Source organism: Pinus tabuliformis, chromosome X (assembly GCF_031772625.1).
Source record: "Pinus tabuliformis cultivar Carrire ecotype Pingquan chromosome X, CPIR1, whole genome shotgun sequence".
Lineage (NCBI taxonomy): Eukaryota > Viridiplantae > Streptophyta > Pinopsida > Pinales > Pinaceae > Pinus > Pinus tabuliformis.
Genome location: NC_142308.1, coordinates 788,392,107 through 788,418,712, shown reverse-complemented (window position 1 = coordinate 788,418,712; position 26,606 = coordinate 788,392,107). Strand labels below are relative to the sequence as shown.

The 26,606-nt window shown below is 35.0% G+C and overlaps 1 pseudogene; it reads right to left on the bottom strand.

The window, feature by feature from the left end:
* LOC149142199 (lon protease homolog, mitochondrial-like) overlaps window positions 1-26,606 on the bottom strand; it is a 195,005-nt pseudogene that overhangs the window by 37,706 nt on the left and 130,693 nt on the right.

Genomic DNA, 26,606 nt, shown 5'->3' with positions numbered 1-26,606 from the left:
CACCATCATCATAACCAATATGAGGTGTGGATGATGCATCCATTTGAAATATGCAAGGAGATAATGAATGAGATTATGGGGAATGCAAGCTACCTAAATGAAAGAAAACTAAAAAGATACATGCATTTCAATGGGAAATGCTATGGGTAAAATTTCTTGAGGTAGAGTACATTGTGAGGGTTAGGAAGGATTTCTCCTTCTAGACCCTCTAAAAGGTAGGTCCCCTTGCCTAAACACTTACGGATGATGTAAGGGCCTATCTATAATGGTTTAAACTTCCCATGCCCCAAGACATCATGAGCTTGATCATAGATGAGAAGAAGGTCACCTTCGTGGAAGGTACAAGGGTGGAATTTTTTGTCAGATAGAGCTTTGGTGCACTTTTTAACCACTTCAATGGTTTTCAATTCAGCACGACAGCCTTCATTGGTGCACTTAGGCATGAAAACTCATTTTTCCAGAGGTTGGGTGTCTAGGAGGAGTTCGACATCCAGGTGGAGGGAGGGGATTTCACACTCGATTGGTAATATTGCCTCCCCTCTGAAAATAAGGTGGAAATGAGTGAATCCAATGGTAGTTTTGACAGAGATTCTATAGGTCCACAAAGCATGTAAGAGCTTACGATTCTAGTTGGTCTTGTGTTTATTCGCTGTGGGTTGAAGCATAGTTTTAAGGATTTTATTGATAGCTTCAACTTGGCCATTTCCTTGGGGGTAGTAAGATGATGAATATTGGTGTTCAAAGCCCAACTGTGAGGATAGTTCATGCCATATCTCATCTTCAAAGTGTCATCCATGTTTCGAGACCAATTGTTTTAGAACCCAAAATTGAGTGTTAACACGGTTAAATAAAAATAGGGATGTAGTAGCTGCGGTGTTATTGAACATGGGAATGGATTCAACCCATTTGGTGAAATAGTCAATGGTCATGATAATATATTGATGGTTATTAGGAGATGGGGGTCGACACTCCATAAATTAGATAGCCCATTTACATAAAGGATTGGTTGTGATGAGAGGATGGAAGGGAGTAGGTGGAGGTCATGCCTTAGGGGCATATAATTAAAAATTGGGACAATGTTTGGCTACCTCATTGAAATTATTAAGGAATTTAGACTTCTGTGATCCATAACATTGTTAAGATAGTCTTCGGCAAAATCACATAACCAATCTTTTGTCGACGCGTTTCGAACCAACCAGTGTGGTTCATCGTCAGGACAAGCTAAAGACAAAAGGCCAAAAATAAATGGCACGCATGATTTTTGGGTAGCGTCCATTTTAGAGAGGTGACCACAACAAGTGCTATTGTGGAAATCATTGAGCACTTTATTAACTTCGGCATGGGTGAGACAATGAAAGAGGATAGTGTCGACATCGCGGCGATAAAGATCATCACCAATGAGGAGATAACAAGGGGTTTGATGTCGAATACATCCTCAATCATCATGAGTGAGATGAGGGGTGAGTTTTTGGGTTCATAGATAGGTAAGGATGTTGTCATATTAAGGATCATCTGAGGTAATGGTGAACAACTTTTCATCCAGAAGGTCATGATTTACTGGGAGATCTAACACACCAGTAGGAAATTCAAAAATGAATTTAGCAAGTGGTAAACCTCTTTTATTCTTGGGTATGACAAATTCGAGATCAAATTCTTCAGGAATAACTATCCAATGAGTGCACTTCATGTTATTGATCCATCAACTCAACATGAAGGCCATGGGGTTGGAATTGGTCATAACTTTGGTGGTATGCATAAGGATATAATGATGAATATTTTGAACATATAACACAACAACCAACACCAATTTTTTTCATGTGAATAGGACATAGGGAGAACATGAAGGTTCTTACTAACATAATAGATGACCTTCTCATTCCTGACACCATCTTCTTGGATTAGGACCCCAATGAACGAATAAGTGGATGTAAATATATACAAGATGAAATCCTTCTCAATGTAATGTGGAATGATCAAGGGAGAAGAAGTGAGAGAATGTTTGAGGGAATCGAAATACTATTGAGTTTGGTCATCCCAAACAAATGGAATGTTAGAATGAAGGAGTCTAAGAAACCCATGTGCAATGGTGGCATAGTCAAGGAAAACCCTATGAAGAAAGTTGGCTTTGCGGTGGAGGCTTTGCAACTGGTGAAGCGTATGAGGAGGAGGAAGTTTGAGAATGGATTGAACTTTGAGAGAGTCAAGAGTGATACCATCTTTGGAAACAATGAAGCCCAAAAGGTGGTCAATAGGAACATAAAATGCATGCTTAAGGGGGTTGAGGCAAATGATATACTTGCAACATCAAAGGAAGATGGTACACAAACTATGAAGGTGTTGTTCCCAAAGCTTGGAATGAGCAACATGATTGTCTAGATATGTAAGGATAATATGAGCCAGGTCATGGAAATAGTAATACATGGCATGCTGAAAAGTGGCCCGAACATTCTTTAAGCTGAAAGGCATGACACTATAAGTGAAATTTCCCCACATACTAGTGAAGGAAGTTTTAATCTAATCAATATAACATATATGTGTCTGGTTATACCCATAGAATCCATCCATAAAGGAAAGAACCTCATGCCCCACACACATGAATAATTTTTTCTATAAAAGGTGTGGGAAAGTTGTCTTTGGGACAAGCTTTGCTCATATAGCAAAATTTTGCAAACATGAATGGTGCCTTATTTCTTTACCATGGGAATAGCATTGGACACCCATGTGGTGTATTCAATAGGATAGATGAAAGCAACCTACTTGAGCTTATCGATTTCAGCTTTGATAACTTCATGTTTGGAAGGGTGGATAGGCCTTTGCTTCTAGCGGATAGGGATGGCATCAGACCAAGTGTTGATATGGTGTTCAAAAGTGGCGGGATCAAGTCAGGGCATTTCAGAATAAGGCTAGGTTAAAACATCACAAAATTATTTCAATAACTTAGTGTAAGCATCAATTTCTTTTGGGGTGCACTATGCCCCCAAGATGATATTTTCTTCAATCCCTAGTTTATTCAAAATGTTGATTTTGATAGTAGGGGAGATGTTAGCCATATTTCCTCCTTCGAAAGTGTCTAGTGCAGGAATGGGATTTTAAACTAGTCGACTTCACCATGAATTAAGTATTTAGACTCCACAACATATTGGTCGTGGGTTTGCTGCAGACGAAAGTATGCATGATGGTGCATATCATCCTAAGGATAATCATGGGTGGTCATGGCTTCCATGATGTCTTCATCAGAATGGAAGATCAGGGGACTATAGGCAGAGAGACCAATGAATAAGAGGAGCTACCTGAGGCATCTTCATGAGAGACAAGGTTCACATATGCATTGTCAATGTTGGAAGGCATATCGCTAGTAGATGTGACATCTACCGATGTTGAGACCGAAGTGTTTGTTGAAGAAGGTTCAATAGCGTTAAAATAAGAGACATTAAGAGAGTCATAATATATCGATCCCATTAATGACAACAGGTAGAGAATAAGAGAAGTATTATCCACCATCTCAACATCAAGAGAAGGGATCATGATGGGTGGTTAAGATACCTCCTGCTCAGGCATAGGAGTGGGAATAGAACCTGATGGTAGAGGAGAGGTGGAATCACTATGAGTGACCTCTAGTTCACGAATCACTTGAAGTGTATCATGAAAGTCTTTGAGATAGGGACAATGATGATAATAATAGCCATAATTATCACACAAACCACAAGGGTGATTTGTGCGTAGGGATATGTTCTTCTTAGTTAACTCGAGCAATGTGACATTTACCTCAACAACATTAGAATCAGAAAAGGTATCAAATACCACATTCTTGATATGAGGGAGTTTAGGAAAAGTATTGATGGCATTACCAACAACATCAGAAAATGAAAATGGAGGAGTAGGCTTTGGCATCTTAGGAGGAGTTGGAGTTCATTGGGGTGCCTTGTCTTTAGTTCCCTCTTTATGGGCTTTACTCCTATCACCAGATTCTTTCACAATTGGAGTAGGCTCCTGTTGAGGCTGATGAGGAACTAAAGCAAAGGAAGTGGTAGTAACGACAGGTTGAATAGGGGTCAACATATCGTAAGGTTTGAGTTGATCAGGGGGAGTGTTTGCGGGAGGATCAATGTACCACACTGGGATCCCCAAGGTAATTTTAGGTAAACTCAATGTATCCATGAGAGGTGTATAGTAAAATCCAAGGGGTGGAAATAAGAATGATATCTGACTAGAAGGGTAATGACCTAGGGGAGCTGATCTGAGATAATTAAAGCCTAGGGGAATAGTTCTGGGATAAAAAGTACTAGAAGAGGTACCAACAGAAGGAAGTGGTCCTTGAGGAGTAATACCTAAAGGCTAGGTTGAGTTGAGAAAAATAGGTTGCAAAGGTGTTGGTTATTGCGAAGACATACTAGACCACTTGTGAGCAGCCTATGAGGCTTGAAGCATGCAAACACTAGACAAGCTAGTTTCAGAAGGGGTAGGTGGTGGACCATAATAAGCACCAAGCAAGGTGGAATCTTTGTAGACTCCAAGAAAGATGGATGAGACAATATTATTGCTAGTCATTGATGAAATAGTGGAATGAGGTGAAGTATGAGATGTAGGATCATAGTAGGTCAGCTAATCGATAGTGACTATCTTTCCATCATAAGGGAAGCACATCTTATGCAAAACCGTAGATGAAAAAACTGAAATAGCATAGCGGTGTAACTCTGATCCAACTGGATGTTATAATCTAATGGGGCATCGATGACCTTGATGTCAATAGAGACAATCTTGTCAGGAATAGTGATAAGAAAATTGTGATATAATCCAAGGGGTTGTGATGGATGACCTTCCCAAGCATAGAGAGTGATGGTGGATGGGGGCATGTGAGGTGAACTAAGTTTATTCCAAACACTAGTAGCCATCACATAGGTAGAGGCACCTTCGTCTATGATACACCATTGAATAGTGGTGTTTCTTATGGAGACTGGTATTTGAAAGGGAAAAAATGAAGGAAGGGGGGATGTTCCAATTTGTCAACGTAAAATATAATCATACAATCGTCAGAAGGATCCAAAAAACCCAAATAAGAGAGTAGAGCTTTTCATTGGGATGGGCACATTTGGAGGACTTCCAACATTAACATGGAAACAGGAGACTGTGCCAAGTCATCTACTATGCTATAGGTATGGGAATGTTTAGCAGAAGCAATGTTTCAACATAATGGACCTTTAAGGGTCTTGGGGAAAACCTCTACCTTAGGCGGATGAATCTGTAAGGTACCATTTGGTGATGACAGAGGCTCGGTGGAAACTTGGGGTTGGAACTCAAACGTAAACTTAGTAAGTGGCTTGTCATATTGGCACAATCAAGTCTGAAGGTTGACTTATTAAGTGTTGAATTCATCAGAATTCATCATAAGGATATAATAATCATTGTGACCAGATGGTGGAGGTTGGGGAGCTGCATGACCTTTTTTAGGTTGAGCAACTAAATATCCTTGATGAGGAAAAGGAATTGTAAGCACAACTGGTTTAGATAAAGCAGGAGGATGAGGAATTGGAGAGATGGTAAGTTATCCTCTAGAAGAAGCTACTTGATCTTCCCATACTTGATGCATCTGAGGTAAAAGGGGGAACTCATGAGTATAATGGCCATAGATGTTGCAACAAGTGCGAGGTTTTTTAATACGAAGAGCCTTATTTTGTTTGGGCTATCTACCTTGTTGCTAGGTTGCAGGATTAAGCTAGTTACCCTAATTACACTGATTACCTTGACATTCTTGGTTATGGTTACCTTTCTCCCTTTTTTGTTTCTTGGGTTTGGGGGAACTAGTTGCACTCTGCTAAGCATACACTTGACCTTGTGTGGGAGGTTGATGTTGTGGCTGAGCTGGAGGAGGCATGGGGGGGGGGCACTGGTGTCAGCGGAGATGGAGCGTTAGGTGGTGCATATGGGTAGTAAGGAGATGGGGCAACATTAGGATAGACATGTGGAGCAAAAAATCACCCTGACATATGCTGATGCGGATGGGGATATACATATGATGTGCTGGGACCTAGATAAGAGTTTCCATGTGAAAGATTGGGGGGGGGGGATAGGTGTAAGATAAACTGGTCCCCACTGGGGTTCATCATAAATCATCTGAGGTGGAGCATATGGTTGAATTTGAGGGTGTGAAATAGATCCAATGAAACCACTAGTGACATGATATGCCCCTGTTGCATTAGAAACTTCTGGTCGAGGTAGATCGGGAACGACAATATAAATATATTTTCATTGGGCGTAGATCAGGTCAAATTTCAAGGCTACTTCAAGTGCATCTTCCTAATATTGGGGGAAGTGAGAAGTGACATCTTTAGCAATGAGGGCCAAAAACGATCTAAGAAACCAATTCATATAGACACAGTCTCTAAATTCAGGAGCTTTACATATGCTCCTCCTTCTATTTAATTCTTGATCAGATAGGCATGTGGAAGAAGTTTGACTGAAAGAAGTCAATACTTTGTTGCCAGTGTCATAACATAGAGATAACTAGAAATAGGCTAGAAATTATTTGGCAAGAGTCGTGAAATTGGAATGAGTGGGCCTAGCTTGATTGACATACCATTTAGCAACAACTCTAACAAGAGTGAATTGGAAGAGGTGAATATGGATGGAGCCTTCAGTGATAGAATTGGATGAACACCACATATGGAATGAGCAAACATGATTTGTGGGTTCTTCTCTGATATTACCTTCAAACTTGGGTATGCCAGAATGAAGATTGGTAGGCATAGGTGGCCAATTGGTGTCATGGAGAAGAGGGTTGCTGATGAGATGTTTGAAATTAGGGAGACTCAAACCAACCATAAAAGGAAGAAATGGAATAGGATTGACCATACCGGTGGAGGTTCCAGTCGTGGGGTTACCTTGCTTAGTACCTGGGTTACCATGTTAGTTTCCCACACCTACATTCATTCTTGACATGATGATGGTACAGGGTTGAGAAGATACAAAATAAAAGGAAGAACTGGAAGAATCATTAGAACTAGAGTCAGAATGAGGACTCGATGGAGGACTAGGAGGATGAACTCTAACTCTACGGGGAGGAGTAATATGTCCTAACAAAAATTGAGGAAAAGTTCCTCGGATTCTCCATGACAGATACCTTAGGGGCACAATGATGTCTAGACAATTATGACTCTAAAGAATAAAGGGTGATAGGAGATAAAGAGAAACAAAAAACAAGCAAACACTTCATGCACTGGTGCCAAGTGTAAAATAACTATATTAATGATGCTACTCTAATACAAGAAAGTACGTCCGATCAAATAAAAAAACCTCTAGCCTATAGGTGGTCTAAATCCTCAAAAAATTCTAAATATACTGTTTTAGATGGCCTTCGAAAGGACTTCTTACTTGACGTAATTTGATCCCCATAAGCAAAGTTGTCTAGAGAAAGGTAGGGTAGAGAACCAACTTCTTCCCATAAGCAGTCCTATAGGGTGTTCTCTTAATATTGGTGACCACGCTTACCTTCGTACCACAGGGGTGGTCGAGTATTGAGCTTCTTGTTTATTAAACACTACACGAGATTCCCTGCCATAGGTTGGGTAGCCCCAAGGAGAACCGTTCGGGAAATGACCTAGCCTAACCCCCTCTTAATTAGGTTTCTGATGCACTTCGACTTTGGACCGTGGGATGGTGAAGGATTTTAAGCTCCCTAATATGTAAACTTCTATTCTTAATGTAAGAAATCAATGGGTGTTACTGGAACGCTATCCCACCAATCCTACACTTAAACTACACAAATTATTTGGCCCTGGTGCCCAAGTGGGCTTAATCTATGTGTGTTAAATTATTAAGGTGTAGTGTTTAAAGTCTAGGCTTAGCGGTATTAATCAAGCTCACGTTTGCCCAAGGTGTGAGTGTGTGAAAATGATGTGTCAAGTGGATGATTTAATTGGGCATGTTTAATGATTCCATGTGCTACGGGAAATAAAGCAATGAAAGATTGTAAATAATGCTGAAAAGGATAGAATAATGAAAAAAAAAATCAAGCACACAAATATCAAGCAACTAATCAAGATAAGGAAAAAAAGCTACTCAAAGACACATAAAAGACCTAAAAGATCTAATGTCAAAAGGAATAAGATCTAGAGGCACTAATCTGTTGTAAATGGTGTAAACACACATCAAAAACTAGAGGTGATAAATTTTGTAAATGATAGGTATGAAGCTCCAAAACCTAGGATGCTCAAGTGGATCCTAATGGGGAAAGGAGAAACCGAAAATCTAAAGGGATAATGGTGAAATAAACCTATCCAAAAGTTTTTTAAAATAATGGATCATACCCTAAAAATACATGGCTGAAAATGCTGAAACCCTACCCAACCAATCTCTTCCTAAAAAGGTGGAGGTGTACTATAAACCCTAGGGAGATTTTTCCTTCCTTAAAGAGAAAAAATAAGAGAATATAGGCCCAGGGGAGACTGAAACAAAGACATGAAACCCTTCCCATTCCACAACAACACTCTCAGCAAACCTAGAAAAATTCTTAAAAATTCTTTAAAAATATCGAAAATGCCGGTAGTGACCTAGAAACAATGGAAAACAAAGATATCTAGCCAAAAAGTGCACTCCGGAATGCAAATCTAGGGCTAAAGAGTGCATTTTTCTCCTGGGATTCTCGGTTGGCAAATAGCGCACAAATGTTTTCATCTCCTGCTTGGCTAGTACTTGTGACCTACGGAAAGAACTAGAAAACCACCATAATTAGACAAATTGGTAGAAAAATGAAATAAAACTATAAATAGAAATTTATAGGCTATAAATAGCTACAAAAAACCCTGAAATTTGTTGAAACTTTGGTCACATAGGAACTGAATTACTACACTAGTGGAGTCACCATTTGTTGATGATAAATGTAGCTAAAAACCTAGTGGAGTTGCCATTTGTTAGTATGAAATTTCTTGGAAGGTGTACCAAAAACACTTCACTTAAGTTATTGGTGAAAAGTGACCCTGGCAACAATTTGTGGTTGCTTACGCTTTAGATATGCAATAATAAAATGAGAAAAACTCACGATAAAAATGTATATGCGATCCAAAATAGCAAACAACAATAGAAATCCAATGTAATAACCCAATATGGAAATACTTTTAAATGAATAATAATCTTTATTGATAACACATGGTGAAGGAGATCTACAAAAGGATCTGCAAATGCCCTTCCATGTAATGGGCCCTTTGATGTCCTTGATGCTTCAGTGGTCGATTCTCTCTCTCAATATATGAAAAACCCAAAACAATGTGTAGAACTCTAGTGGGAGCTCAACTGCAAGAAGATGCTAGTGGTGACGATGATCATGATCATGGTGAAGAATGAATTGAAAACCCTCTTATTTATAACAAAGTATTGGGTTGATCTAAAAAATGGAGAATAATAAAACAATATTCACCAAATCAAGATCTAACCGTTAGAAATACTTTATTATATTTTTTGGAGAGGAAAAAGATATTCAAAATGGTCCAATGTCTTTATTTAGAAATAATTAACAAATAAAATGATTTATTAATTATTTCGTGAGGATTAAGAATGGTGTGAAATTGAAATAATTATTAAATAGTCGTTTAATAATTATTCCAATAATAGAATTGAGGAATAATAAATAAACAATGATTTATTCAATTATTTGTAGGTGTTTTAGTCAAATGTGACAAGGAATAATTACCAAATAATGATTTAATAATTATTCCTAGAGAAAATTAAATAAATAATGATTTATTCAATTATTATCATGGGGTTTTTAAATTTTGATTAGAAATAATTTAGTAAAAATGCTTTACTAAATTATTTCCCATGGTTAAAGTGATTTTACTATGGTAAGATTAATCCTACATGGTGTATATTGATCCACCTAGTTAGAAATGGTTAGGTGATAATTTTTCAGGTGATAATAAAGAGTAGCATGGATTGATGGATGTGACCCTCCTAGGTAAGGGTACAGGTTGATCAAGGACACTGAACCAACTCTCTCCCCTTGTTTGATATCCCAATCTGAGGAATTGAGATGTAAGGCTCTTTGGCTTGAGGGATCTCTAGACAATCGGGTATCAACCCTATCTATTACCCATAGGGTGGAAGATGTAGCTCCCCTATGTTGGACTATGCAAAGTATACCCCAGTTGGCATCTGTATTTTCCACCCATATGGACAATGACTATTGGATTCTTGAGTTAGGCGTGATCCTTACCACTTATGGTAAGTGGAATCTCGCTCAAGATATATATGTAGGTGTTCTACCACTGACTCTTGAGGGTCAAGTTGGGAATATCAATAGATAATAGGATAGGAATGATCCTTATCATTTATGGTAACTAGTATCCCTCCTATTATTGCTAGGCAATGAGATAGGTGTGATTATTACCTCCTAAGGTAAGTGGAATCCCTCCTATTGTATTTTGTTTCTTGGGTGGTAGCATTGGCTCCCCACTGGTAGAGTTTCCCAGGTCATATCATTGCGTCCCCACTGGAAGATTTTCCCGAGTTGTAGCCTTGGTTCTCCACTGGCAACATTTCCTGGGTCATAGCATTGGCTCCCTGGGGCAGATTTTCTTAGATTGTTGCATTGGCTTCCTAGTGCCAGAGTTTCCTAGGTCGTAGCATTGGATCCCCACCAATAGAGATTCTTGGGTAGTGACATTCGCTTCCCAATGGTAGTGATTCGGGTGGTAGAAGTGGCTCCCCGATGGATAGACAATGTTTTATTGGGCTCCCCTTCAATGTCCAATTCTTCTTATTTTAGATTTGAGAGTGTTCAACATATGAGAAGAGACGATATAAGCATATATGAGAAAATATGAGAAAGGATGAGCAGAGATGGGTAGGGATGAGTAGAGTGAGAAAATATGACATTTGATGAAGACGAGATATTTATGACGAGACATATGTTGCATTTGGTAATTTCTCCCTAGCTGAGAGGGAGTGTTAATTTTTGGCAACTTAGGGATAACTTCCCTCCTTTAGATTGGCTTCCTCATCAAGAGCCCTCCTATCCATTGGAAGCATTTATTTTGGTTAAGGAAAAATATATTTTAATACAGAAACCCCTCCTATCATCATCATTCTTCTTTCTTTGGTTTGGATCACACATTTCTAAAATTGTTCGTAGAGATTGGTTCATATAGGTCTGAAATTGCAAGGTATGAAGCTCACACGTGTAATCTAGGGTTTTGATTTGCAATCACAGATTTGTCACAGGGAATTTCTGGTTGCAATCACAGGAACCTAGACTTATCCTTGTAGTTGGAGGGTTTCAACAACATTCATGTACACTCTCTCCATGTGGCTGGAAAGTATGGTTTTATTTCATCAGTTGACTGAAGAATTTGGAAATTGATTGTAGATATTGACAGTTGACCGCATGCTTTTGAATAAGGGTTTTATTATTATTATCATTGTTGTGTACATCTCTTAGATGTTGTTTAGTTGATTTTTCTATGTAGTTTTGTGGTTGAAAATATGGATCATTGTACTATCTCTTTGCTAAAAATTCAATGAAAATCTAATAAGCAAAATAATTTGCAAGGGTTTTCCCCCTTGTGGGGTTTTTCCCTGGTTTCCAACCAATCGTAGTGTCTCTATGTGTGAATGATTTTCTTCTATTTTTCCTTTATGTTCCATTTCATTGATGATGATGTCATTATTTCTATATAATTGCATATGTTGTTGAATAATATTATGATTCTATGGGGTGAATTAAATGAGTAAAATACTGAAATAAAATTATCTAAAGAAAAGAAAAATATAGCCCTAATAAAAATCAACAAACTCACTAGGACTAGCTTCTAGAAGTTGTAACTTCGTAAACTCTTCTTCAATCACTTTGCAAAACACGTGCCAAACACCTATCCTTATTTGGTCCAAATATCTCTCTAAATTTCATGGAGATAGTTGTTTTATCATTTGTCTCCAAACCAAGTTCCTTCTTTATGTATTTGAGTCACTCATTGAAATGATAGTGGCATTGTTCACCACTTATCTTCTCTTCTATTATTTTTGTAATATATTCGTGTATCTTGCTAATTTCCATCTCTTTATTCACTAGTTCTAATGTCAATTTCAATCACTTGTAAACATCCAGTTCTTTGATAACTTGCTGATAATGTAGTTTATTTTCTCTATATATAGCAACACAAAAATCAACCAATCTAGGAAAGTTGAAGTCACCAACATCTTGAGGGTATGTCTGCACATGATCCCCCAATAATTAACTCATCTTTAAAACATCTCCTAGAGATGTAATAATTACAAAATATGTTTCCTTTATCACATCATCATCTTTATCATACGACTTTCCCTTAAGGTGGTCCACTTTAACTATAAGAAGGTCCTCACTAACCATATCAGTAATCCACAAATGTCGTTGACCTATTAGAATCACACTATCTCCCTATATAGTGGTATTATGAGCCAATGTACAAACTTCATGAAATTTCTTGTAAAGGGGTTCTCCCTTCAATTTGTAAATGTTTTTCTCTGCTTCAAAACCTTGACATAAATTGGCATATAAAAACTTAGAAACAAAGGCCTATGTGGCAATGGAAAAGCTATGACTTGCAGTCATCTAGCCTCTTTAGTGCACCTATAAGTTTGCTAAAATAATATATACTTCCCTGTAATAATGTTCTCTAGTAACAATAAATCTTGTAATTAGGTTGCAGTCTTATCTAAACCCTAGGCATACAAAATGCAATCACGAGCATAATTTTCACAAATTTCTAAGACCCTAATTTTCTATAATTTGTACAAATTGAGAGAGAGAATTGAAACATCATTTACAAGATACAAAAATGCCATCAACCCTAATTTCCTGATGGTTATATAAACACTAGGTTATTAGAGAATTTCGACCACCACAATAGATAGGAAATTGACCAAGTCCTTGATGATGAGTGTTTAACCATCACAATTGACAAGGACATATACTAAGACCTTGAAAATCATAGGGAGACCCAAACTTTGGATCTACATATTAAATGTTTTTGGTGCTATTGTAATGGGTACAACACTATGTTAAATATTATGAGGCTTGTCAAGTATTTGCAAGAATAAATAAGCTATCAACCATGCAACTTGAGTGTGTTGTTATTGAGACACATATTTAGTTTTGGGGTTTGAATTTTGTTGAGATGAGATAGAAATCAAAATATGGTTAAATGGATTTTCATATCTACTAGTTATTTCACTAGTTGGGCTTAAGAAATTTCAACTCGCAATGCTATAGAGGAATTAATAACTAAGTTTGTTGAAGTCAATATTATTTCTAGATATGGTATTACTTTGAAGAACACCACTAATGGCACTATGGTTTTCTAAAAGATTAACTTTTTGAATCTTTATACACAATATAATATTATTCTAACACGCTTCAAATTAATAAACATAGGAAAATGGATTAGTAAAATAAAGTAACAAGAACCTAATCAAAATTATCGAGCGACTTTTTTGAAAAAACAGGAAGTTTTGGGATAATAGGTTAACATTTTTTTAAGTGTTGGCATGATAACTTGTAAGAGAGCAAATAGGAAGAGTCCTTTTTTATTGTTTTTTGGTATGGATGTTTCTCTTCAAATTAACCTACTACTAGTTATTGTAGGAATTTTCTTTAGATTTAGAGGCTTTATAAAATCACATTAATTGGCCAGTAGAGTTAGATGAAGACCAAAGCTTAGCTCATGACAAGTTCTTTGACTATTAGAAAATTTTTAGGCGTATCTTTAATAGATGGGTTAGGCTAAGGTAGTTATAGGCGAGTAATCATAAAGTGGGATCATAGGAGTGAAAATGCAAGAAAGAATGGGAAATGTGATCACTTGTGGTTGAGACCATACTAGATTGATGAGAAGAATGGCAATAATATTTTATATGTCATTGATTTGGATGGAGAGAGGAGTATTTGCCAGTGAAAGGGAAACTTCTTAAGTTATATTTTGCATGATTTATTCTTGTACAAAAAACAATAGAGAAACATCTAAGGTTTTGAGCAGGTCTGTAAGTTAACTTGTTCTATATTTGAGCTATTAGGTAGATTGAGTTGTGTTTTATTCTTTCCTTTCCCGTACGTCAATGTTCAATTTTTCCTTATGGAAATTTAGGTTTATTTCCCAAGTATTTTCTTTCATGTTTTTTTATGCTAAATGTCAGGGGGTGATCTTAGGTTACTCAAATTTATTTAAGGATAATAGTTCTTTCAATTTGTCAAGTCATGTCTTTTATTTATGTTCAGTTAAAAATAGATTCATTTCCAGAAAACCTTGAATCTTATTCTGGTGTTTTTTTTTCCATTCAGTTAATTGACGTGAACGCAACTAGTTTTAGGATCTAAAATTTTATATTTTATCCCTATGTCTTGTTGATCATATTTCAAAGTTTGAAATATAAGATTTGATTCAAAGTATGAGAGTTTTTACTTTGGATTATTCTAATATCTATTGCCTTTTTCTTCGTAAATACATTTGCTTCATTTTGTATGGAGGGATTTTTCATTACTTTCTTCCCAAGGGACCTTCTTCCATCATCTACAACATTTTTTCTCTAAGGGTTGATTTAGAATTTTACCTTGTTTTCCACATGCCTTATTCGTAGTCAATCTCCTATCTAAAAGAGATTCTCGTTACTTTTATTGTTCAACTTCAATCCATTTATTCACTTTGAAAGGATTGTAGTTGTACCTTAAAGCTAATTGGAACTTTTGTTGGGTTGATTCATGTATAGTAGGGATTAATATTAGTTGTTTTTTACTTTTTCATTTATTCACTTTGACAAGAATATCCCATCATGGAGATTCATACATATTGAAAGTTTCAATTTCCAAGTATTTGAGCATGTAAAGCTTCCATTCAAAATATATTTGAATCTTGTACATGTGAGGTATTATACACAAGGATTTCTTAAAGTCCCATATTGGAATTATTCTTCTTATAGAGTTTTAGGATTCTCGATAGGGTATTATTTCCCCACTTAGACATAGTCTTCACCCATATTAGGTGGGCCTATATTTTTTTTTTCATGGGTACATTACTAGATGGATACTATTAGTTAGCCCCTTGGTTTGGCATCAACTATGGAGTGATTTTTAGACTTAGCATATGGTCAATTGTTTTGATAGTGAGGGTTGATGGTACGAAACATTTCTTCAATATCTCTCACATATATTCATATTTATTAAAGGTTGATGAAGTTTTTGTACCAACATGCACCCCATATTTATAGGTTTTTGCAATCAAAGAAGCTATGGCAGGTCAAAGAACCACATAGGGTATAATTAGATTTGTGGTTCTTAAAATATTTTTAATATTTGTAATATTGAATTTTCACATTTGTCAGAAGTCATATTTTTCGTAATTTAGTCATATTTTTAGATACCCTTTGGGGATATGTGCATCGTGTTAAAATTCCAAGGAAATTTGGGAAGTTTTGATTTTTAAAGAATATTATTTTTAATAATTCATCAATTTAGCCTGATTGAGAAGATAATTACATATTTGAGGACCCAACAATGAATTTTTCGTATGGTTTGAGTTTCACTTGATTTTAGGGTTGTGGATTTTGGTCTATTAATAGTAATGCAATTTTTAGTAAGATAACTATATTTTTTAATCTTGATTATGGCATACAAATGTAATGTAAGATTTCAAGCAATTTTGATTGCTTTCAAACTTCAAGGATTAGTTGGTAGATCACTGTAAAGGAGGAATATTGATTTATCTCACCTATGCAACATGACAATGAGGTATCAGGGTGGTTTCTTCATATATGACAATGGAACGGTCCACTAAAACTAAAAAAAATTTCTCGGTTGACTAGGAGCAATAAGATACTCACATGGGATAACCTAAGTAAGCGGGGATTCTATGGTCTAGGTAGATGAGTAATGTGTGTGTTGGAAAATGAGGACATGGTACATTTAATTTTAAATTCCAATTTGCTATTTTCATATGGAAGGGAGTACTAGATATATTAAAGTTATTTGACAGTTGGTATAGTTCATCATTGGATGATTATCTTGGGGACTGGTTCAAGGAATATAAGGAATAACCCACTCTTCCATTCTATATATTTTGGGGCATATGGTGGTGCAGGAATGCTAGTATTTTTTAGGAATTCCCCATGGATATCTACAATATGTGCATTCAGATTGTCGTATTTTATAGTAAGATTGGTCCTGTGGTGGACAAGAGGAATGATAGATAGATTTGTATTAAACATATTTGGGACAGATTCCCTGTGGGTTTTTTTGATGGGGTGACATGAAATATGATCTGTGGAAGTGGTGCTTATATTATCTTATAACCAAGTTATTTATAGCACTTTTCATGGAACAACAGAGAGGGCACAAATACACGTGCAATGATAATTTCCCTATGGGGGGTCCTCTTTTTTTCAAAGTGGATACACATCGATTCATTGGGGGTATTTTGGGACTCAAATATGGTCTTGGACTAGGTACAAAAGAAATCAACTTTCATGCCTCATAAGCTCCTAAACTAGATGAAGAGAATCAAGGTGATCATGGGACAGTTTAATGACATAAATTTTGGACATATATACAGGGAGCATAACTCTATTGCAAATGAATGATCAAGACAAGGCCTCAACAAACCACCTCAGGAGATTTTTTTCACCACCTATTGCATCGATTCAGTACACAACTCAAAGAATTTTCACTTTCCTTAGACTCCCTCAGTTTACTTTGGATATGCTATTTTGTTATCTAGTATATTATATGTTGTGGTATTTGTGATGATTGTTGCATATTATGTATTTTAGGTTAGGATACATATCAGGACATATGTACTATCTATTATTACAATGTTATTTTGGACTATAACTAGATCTGTAATATGCATGGGTTAAATAGTTGGATTTGATGTCTATATTAGGAGAATAAATTGAATGGAATGACTTTGGGAACATATATACACCTCGTGCTATATATAGGCACAATGTAAACATCCATTTTTAAATAGAATGATGTTGGTTTTTTCTTTCCTGAAAAAAAATGATTAGTTTCATTTTTGCAATGGTCAAGATGATACTTGGTGGACCCATAGGTGGTTTGGTTTCTCTTTTTGGACAATATGTACCATTGGATTCCTTCATTTTACTTAACCTAATGTAATGTCCTTGATGAAATTGTCCCCTTTCCTTTAGAATTATACATTGCTATTTTATGTATAAACCATATTTGCCCCTTTACAGAAACTTACTAATTTGAAATCTTCTTTACTTAGCAGGAAACGTGGTTAATGATTATGCGAACATATAATTTAGGGAAACACATGACCTAAATGAATGTTGTTTGCAATCAAATGAACCCACACTTACTAAATTTTTCTTACAGAGGGGTGTTCCTTACTTATGAAGTATAAAATTGTTATTTCTAATGTGTTTCCTTTCTAAAATAAGCCTATCCCACCATGTTATATTGAAACTTAGCACATGGTACTAAAATATTCACCTTATTTTACTTATTTTCGAACATACATCCCATGGAGTCATGCACTCTAGTTCCTTGATATTTTTAGCATATATGTGGTCCTATTATTAGAAAGTGCAAATGGGATACCTCTTATTTTATATGTTGGTGGTAAGAAAAATAAATATTATCTTATAAGGTTACACTCTAGAACAAGAGTTTTATGACATATTTGGTTTTACAAAAGGATGAGGCTACTATTTTGGAGTGGGTGTGATTATTGGAAGAGAGCTAGTCTCATGCATAAATTTTCTTTACCATATAAGAGGAGTGATATTTTTGGAGATTACTATTCTACTTTTCTATTCTCTATCACTCAAGTTCTGTTTCTCTTCTTTATCTATATATATATATATATATATATATATATATATATATATATATATATATATATATATATATATATATATATATATATATATATATATATATATATATATATATCACATTCAATGTGATGACAATGGTCTTGTTTTGTGAAGTGGTTGAGAGAACTATTTTTTTATTATTATTACCTTGTACATTTCATTGATTCCATTATTCTTCTCCTAAGAAAATGTAATCTAAGAGCTAGCATTAAGGACTTGTGATAATAGGATTTAGCCTAGCAACATTGTATTGATTGTACCTATCCCATTATGTGGAGGAGAAATTGTACATCTTGGTTTTCTCAAGCTATTGGAGAGTTCATTATGTGTTTAGACCTATCAAGAACTTAATTCATATCATAATTCTTGGTAATAAAGAAATTATAAGAATTTTATTGGCAATTATCCTTTGTGTTTCATCTATAATAATCTCTGTCATAAATTATAAGCAAGAAAACAATATTAAAAACAATAAATCCAATGACTTTCAAATCGATAAAATTGAATAGAATGTGGAGATTAAGCTATACATTTATACCTTCTATTTAAATTGTGTGCAACTTTTGCATTCTGAAAACCGTAGTTTTATCTTTCAAATACAGGCTTATACTCACCTTCAAGTTGACAATCCAAAATTTTATCCATAGAGTATAGGGGTAGTCTTACCTTCAAGTTTTCAATCTATAAATTTTATCTATGAATTACATGTTGAGTCTTACAATCCATGTTTAGTCTCAATTTTGACACTGTTGTGTGTTCTGTTTCCTTAGCATTTGCAAATTGTATGTAAGATGGCTTAAAATGTTTTTATCTCTTATTTTAGTGGGTTTATTTCAGAATTTGATTTATATTTTTCTCCAAAAAATAATAAAACATGTGAAATGTAAGAAAGTGCCCTGAAAATATATAAATCATGTTATCTCAATCACAAACAAGATTAATATTGATCTGTAAATGTCTGTGGATATTCCACTAGATAGTTCGTCACAACAGATCTGACAATAATATATTAAAATACTACTTTTTATACATTATTTCAATTTTATTTAAATTATAGATCTGTAGATTTTACTGTAATTAGTGCATGAATGCAAATGAAAACTATGCATAAAAGTAGAGAATGAAAAAATAAGCTCACACACACATAAGACACAAGATATGATCTCTGGGAAATATTTTTTGGAGAAAAACCAGTTGGAAGGTGAGGTTGATTCTCCGTCTTTCTCTGTTTGTAAATATGGTTGCATGTACAAAGAAGTAATGCATGTGGCTCATGGGATGCTACAATGTAGAGATGCTCTCTTTCTGCTCTACCTCCTATATCTCTTGGCTATCTTTGCTCATCTATGGAACAAAATTCTCTCTAAAGAATGGAATGCCTCTTCCTCCTAGTGGTCCGGTTATAACACAACCAGATAGCCTACTAGTGGTTAAGTTTGACTACATCAACTCTTAACTACAGCTACAAAATAGACTCTTATAGATTCTTTTACATCACAAATACATGACTAGGCCATTTTCCATAAATAATGGGGGCTGACGCGACATCCTCCCGAACTATGGGTGTGAAAACATGAAGGTATACTTCTGAGTGGCATAAATTTTGGATACAGACTATGATTGACGCGATTCTTGCATCATTGGAAAGGTCTCTGTGGAAATTTAGGTTTATTTCCCAAGTATTTGTTTTCATGTCTTTTTATGCTAAATCTAAGGGGGTGATCTTAGGTTACTCAAATTTATTTAAGGATAATGGTTCTTTAAATTTGTCAAGTCATGTTTTTTCTTTATGTTCAATTAAAAATATATTCATTTCAAGAAATCCTTGAATCTTATTCTAGTGTTTTTTTCCATTCAGTTAATTTACATCAAAGAAGCTAGTTTTGGGATCTAAAATTTTATATTTTATCCCTATGTCTTGTTGATCATATTTCAAAGTTTGATACATAAGACTTGATTCAAAGTATGAGATATTTTACTTTGGATTATTCTAATATATGTTGCTTTTTTCTTCCTAAATATATTTGCTTCATTTTGTATGGAGGGCTTTTTCATTACTTTATTCACTTTGACAAGCATATCCCATCATGGAGATTCATACATATTGAAAGTTTTAATTTCCAAGTATTTGAGCATGTAAGTTATAAGTAATAAAAAAATATTAAAAACATTAAATCCAATGACTTTCAGATCCATAAAATTGAATAGAACGTGGGGATTACGCTATACATTTAAACCTTATATTTAAATTGTGTGCAACTCTTGCATTCTACAAACCATAATGTTATCTATCAAATACATGCTTATACTCACCTTCAAGTTGACAATCCAAAATTTTATCCATAGAGTATAGGGGTAGTCTTACCTTCAAGTTTTCAATCTAAAAATTGTATCTATGAATTATAGGCTGAGCCTCACAATCCATGTTTAGTCTGAATTTTCACATTGTTGTGTGTTCTGTTTCCTTGGAATTTGCAAATTGTATGAAACATGGCTTAAAATGTTTTTATCTCTTGTTTTAGTGGGTTTTTTTTAGAATTTGATTTATATTTTTCTCTATAAAATAATGAAACATGTGAAATGTAAGAAAGTGACCCTGAAAATATATAAATCGTGTTGTCTCAATCACAAACAAGATTAATATTGATCCGTAAACTTCTGTGGAAATTCCACTCGACAGTTCATCACAACAAATCTGATAATAATATGTTAAAATACTATTTGTTTTACATTATTAAAATTTTATTTAAATTCTAGATCTGTAGATTTTGTTGTAATTAGTGCATGCATGCGGATTAAAATTATGCATAAAAGTAGAGAATGAAAAAAATATCTTACAAACACATAAGACACAAGATATGATCTCTGGGAAAACTTTTTAGGAGAAAACCTAGTTGGAAGGTGAGGTCGCTTCACTCTCTTTCTCTGTTTGTAAATATCGCTGCATGTACAAAGAAGTAATGCATGTGGCCCGTGGGATTCTACAATGCAGAGATGCTCTCATTCTGTTCTACCTCCTATATCTCCTAGCTATCTTTTCTCAGCTATGGAACAAAATTCTCTCTAAAGAATGGAATGCCTCTTCCTCTTAGTGGTCCGGTTATAACAAAACCTAATAGCCTACTAGTGGTTAAGTTTGACTACATCAACTCTTAACTAGAGCTACAAAATAGACTCCTATAGATTATTTTACATCACAAATACATGGCTAGGGCATTTTCCATAAATTATGGGAGCTGAAGCGACATCCTCTCGAACTATGGGTGTGAAACATGAAGGTCTACTTCTGAGTGGCATAAATTTTGCATGCAGACTCTGATTGACATGCTTCTTGTGTGGTTGGAAAGGTCTCTGTGGAAATTTAGGTTTATTTCCCAAATATTTGCTTTCATGTTTTTTTATTCTAAATTTAAGGGGGTGATCTTTGGTTACTCAAATTTATTTAAGGATAATGGTTCTTTCAATTTTTTAAGTCATGTTTTTTCTTTATGTTCAGTTAAAAATAGATTCATTTCAATAAAGCATTGAATCTTATTCTAGTGTTTTTTTTCCATTCAATTAATTTACGTCAAAGCAACTAGTTTTGGGATCTAAAGTTTTATATTTTATCCCTATGTATTGTTGATCATATTTCAAAGTTTCAACCATAAGACTTGATTCAAAGTATGAGAGTTTTTACTTTGGATTATTCTAATATCTATTGCATTTTTTCTTCCTAAATATATTTGCTTCATTTCGTATGGAGGGATTTTTCATTACTTTCTTCCCAAGGGACCTTCCCCCATTATCTACAACATTTTTTCTCTAAGGGTTGACTTAAAAGTTTACCTTGTTTTCCACATGCCTCATTCATAGTCAAGGTCTTATCTAGAAGAGATTCCCATTACTTTTATTGTTCAACTTCAATTCATTTATTCACTTTGAAAGGATTGAACTTATACCTTAAGGCTAATTAGAATTTTTGGTGGGTTGATTCATGTGTAGTAGGGATTAACATTAGTTGTTGTTTACTTGTTCATTTATTCACTTTGACAAGAATATCCCATCATGGAGATTCATACATATTGAATGTTTGAATTTCCAAGTATTTGAGCATGTAAATCTTCCATTCAAAATATATTTGAATCTTGTACATGTGAGGTATTATACACAAGGATTCCTTAAAGTCCCAGCTTAGAAGTATTCTTCTTATAGAGTTTTAGTATTCTCAATAGGGGTATTATTCCCCCAATTAGACATAGTCTTCACCCATATTAGGTGGACCTATATTTTTTTTTCATGGGTACATTACTAGATGGATACTATTAGTTAGCCCCTTGGTTTGGCATCAACTATGGAATGATTTTTAGAGTTAGCATATGGTAAATTGTTTTGATAGTGGGGGTTGATGGTATGAAACATTTCTTCAATAGCTCTCACATATATTCATATACATTAAAGTTTGATGAAGTATTTGTACCAACATGCACCGCATATTTATAGCTTTTTGCAGTCAAAGCAACTATGGGAGGTCAAAGACCCACATAGGGTATAATTAAATTTGTGGTTCTTAATTTTTTTTTAATATTTGTAATATTGAATTTTCACATTTGTTAGAAGTCATATTTTTCCTAATTTAGTCATATTTTGAGATACGCTTTTCGGATATGTGCATCATGTTAAAATTCCAAGGAAATTCAGGAAGTTTTTATTTTTTAGAGAATATTATTTTTAACAATTCATCAATTTAGTGTGATTGAGAAGGTAATTACATATTTGAGGACCCAACAATGAATTTTTTGTATGGTTTGAGTTTCACTTGATTTTAGGGTTCTGGATTTCGGTCTATTATTAGTAATGTAATTTTTAGTAAGTTAACTATATTTTTGAATATCCATTATGGCTTACAAATGTAATGTAAGATTTCAATCCATTTTGATTGCTTTCAAACTTCAAGGATTAGTTGGTAGATCACTGTAAAGGAGTAATATTGCTTTATCTCACCTATGCAACATGACAATGAGGTAACAGGGTGGTTTCTTCATATATGGCAATGGAACTCTCCATTAAAACTAAAAAAAAAATTCTTGGTTGACTAGGAGCAATAAGATACTCACATGGGATAACCTAAGCAATTAGGGATTATATGGTATGGGTAGATGAACAATGTGTGTGTCGGAAAATGAGGACATGGTAAATTTATTTTTAAAATTCCCATTCGCTATTTCCATATGGAAGGGAGTACTAGATATATTAAAGGTATTTGATAGTTGGAATAGCTCATCATTAGATGATTGTCTTGGTGAGTGGTTCAAGGAATACAAGGAATAACCCACTCTTTCATTCTATATATTTTAGGGTATATGGCGGCGCAAGAACACTAGAATTTTTTAGGAGGTCCCCATGGATATCTAAAATATGTGCATTCAGATTGTCATATTTTATAGTGAAAATTGGTCTTCTGGTGGACAAGAGGATTGATAGACAGATTCATATTAAACATATTTGGGACAAATTCCCTGTGGTTTTTATTGATGGGGTGACATGGATGGGATATGTGGAAGTGGTGCTTATATTATCTTATAACCAAGTTATTTCTATCAATTTTCTTGGAACAACAGAGAGGGCACAAATACATGTGCAAGGATAATTTCCCTATGGGGAGTCCTCTCTTTTGCAAAGTAGCTACACATCGATTCATTGAGGGTATTTTGGGACTCAAATATGGTCTTGGACTAGGTACAAAATAAATCAACTTTCATGCCTCATAAGCTTCTAAATTGGATGAAGATAATCAAGGTGATCATGGGACGGTTTCATGACATCACTTTTGGACATATATATAAGGAGCATAACTCTGTTGCAAATGAATTATCAAAAGAAGGCCTTAACAAACCACCTAGGGAGATTTTTTTCACCGCCTATTGCAACGATTTAGTACACAACTCGAGAAATTTTCACTTGCCTTAGACTCCCTCGACTCACTTGGGATATGCTATTTTTTTATCTAGTATATTATATGTTGTCATATTTGTGATGATTGTTTCATATTATGTATTTTAGGTTAGAATACATATCAGGGCATATGTATTATATATTATTACAATGTTATTTTGGACCATAACTAGATCTGTAATATGCACAGGTTAAATAGTTGGATGTGATGTCTATATTAGGAGAAGAAATTGAATGAAATGATTTTGGGAATATATATACACCTGGTGCTATATATAGGCACAATGTAAACATCCATTTTTACATAGAATGATTTTGTTTTTTTCTTTCTTGAAAAAAATGATTAGTTGCATTTTTGCAATGGTCAAGATGATATTTGGTGGGCCCATAGGTGGTTTGGCTTCTATTTTTGGACAATATGTACCATTGGAGTCTTTCATTTTACTTAAGCTAATGCAATGTCCTTTATGAAATCATCCCCTTTCCTTTAGCCTTATACATTGCTATTTTATGTATAAACCATATTTGCCCCATTATAGCAACTTACTAACTTGAAATTTGCTCTACTTAGCAGGAAACATGGTTAATGATTATGCGAACATATACTTTAGGGAAACACATGACCAAAAGGAATATTGTTTGCAATCAAATGAACCTGCACTTACTACCTTTTGCTTAAAGAGGGGTGTTCCCTACTTATGAAGGATAATGGTTATTTCTAATGTGTTTCCTTTCTAAAATAAGCTTATCCCACCATGTTATATTGCGACTTAGCACGTGGTACTAAAATATTCACCTTGTTTTACTTATTTTGGAACATACATCCCATGGAATCATGCACTCTAGTTTCTTGATATTTTTAGCATATATGTGGTCCTATTCTTAGAAAGTGCAAATGGGATACTTTTTATTTTATATGTTGGTGGTAGGAAAAATAACTATTATCTTAGAGGGTAACACTCTAGAAGAAGAGTTTTATGACATATTTGGTTTTACAAAATGATGAGGCTATTATTTTGGAGTGAGGGTGTGATTATCGAAAGAGAGATAATCTCATGCATAAATTTTCTTTGCCATATAAGAGGATTGATATTTTTGGAGACTACTATTCTACTTTTCTATTCTCTATCACTCAATTTCTCTTTCTCTTCTTCACACACACACACACACACACACACACACACACACACATATCACATTCAATGTGATGATAATGGTCTTGTTTTGTGAAGTGGTAGAGAACTAAGTTTTTTATTATTACTCTGTACATTTCATTGCTTCCATTATTCTTCTCCTAAGAAAATTTAATCTACAAGCTATCATTAAGGACTCATGATAATAGGATTTAGCCTAGCAACATTGTATTGATTGTACCTATCCCATTATGTGGAGGAGAAATTGTACATCTTGGTTTTCTCAAGATATTGGAGAGTTCATTATGTGTTTAGACCTATCAAGAAATTAATTCATCTCATAATTCTTGGCAGTAAATACATTATTAAAACTTTATTGGAAATTATCTTTTTTGTTTCATCTATAATAATTTTCGTCATACCTAGAATATTACTTACTTTTGATTAAAAATAATTTAAAATATTAAAGTAATAGGATTTGTATATTATTATTCACTCTATTTATTTTACTTTTCTTTAAATTTCAACCTCACAAAGTATTTTCTATGTAACACACCCAATCTCGTAGGTAACTTTGAAGAGGTGGGGCATAAACATTTAGCTCCTTTTACTTTGTTCAACCCAGATTTTTGAGGCCATAATTGTATTATACTTGTTAATTCCCACAAAGTTATTGTATTCAAAATATTCTCACCAGGGCCATATCATCGCATCCATATGATTGCAATGTCACAAGTGACATGGCATCCAAGTCCACATGTCATTTTGAGGTGGTGCATAGTTACATCAGCAAGTCCACATGTCATTTTGAGGTGGTGCATAGTTACATCAGCAAGTCCACATGACATTTTGAGGTTGTTATTAATTATGTCAACTTAGTTTTATCATAGATGTTTTGGCATTTGGAGCAGGATGGGGTCACTTCCCAAATCCCCAAAAACTACAAACCATCCTTTAAGTGCATGACATGTTCACGTCCTTCTTGGCTAATTTGGTAACTGGCCAAAACCAAGTTTTCCATGGCCCAAAAACCACAAACCGATGTCCAGGAGGCTTACTTGCCATGTCTCACGTCAATTTCTAAGCAATTTCTCTCCATCTAACATTCAAGATGACCAAAATGCACCAATACAAAAACCCAATGCTGATCCTCACCGAAATTACAGGTTAGGTTCACTAATTTTCGATGGAGGAACTGTAGCAATTCTCTTGGCCATATCAGCCTTCCATTCCTCGGGAAAAATGTATATTCCTGAGGAGGGCCCATGGACTTAATTTCATCATACATGTGATCGTACATAGTTATACTCACTCTCACTCTTACCTGAATTCACATTCACGTGGGAGGCATTTACAAATGTAGTGTGATATCCTTGCAAAATAATGGGTGATGGGACCACTATGATCGCCATTCACGGATGGTCCCAACATCGACCATGGCCCCCCTCCTCCTCCTCTGTCACCCTCTGCCTTGCGTCAGGCTCCACCATTCGCAACCCTCTCCCTCCCTCTCCTCCTCCTCCTCCGCCACCCTCCTCCCCTGCCCACACCCTCTGTCACCCTCCCTTCCCACACCCTCCTCATCCCATCATCCCCTCCTCCTCTACATTAAATGTATCATCCCATTCAAAGGCTCCTTCGTGCCAAAAAGGTGAATTCAAAATTCAACTTGTCTAAGGT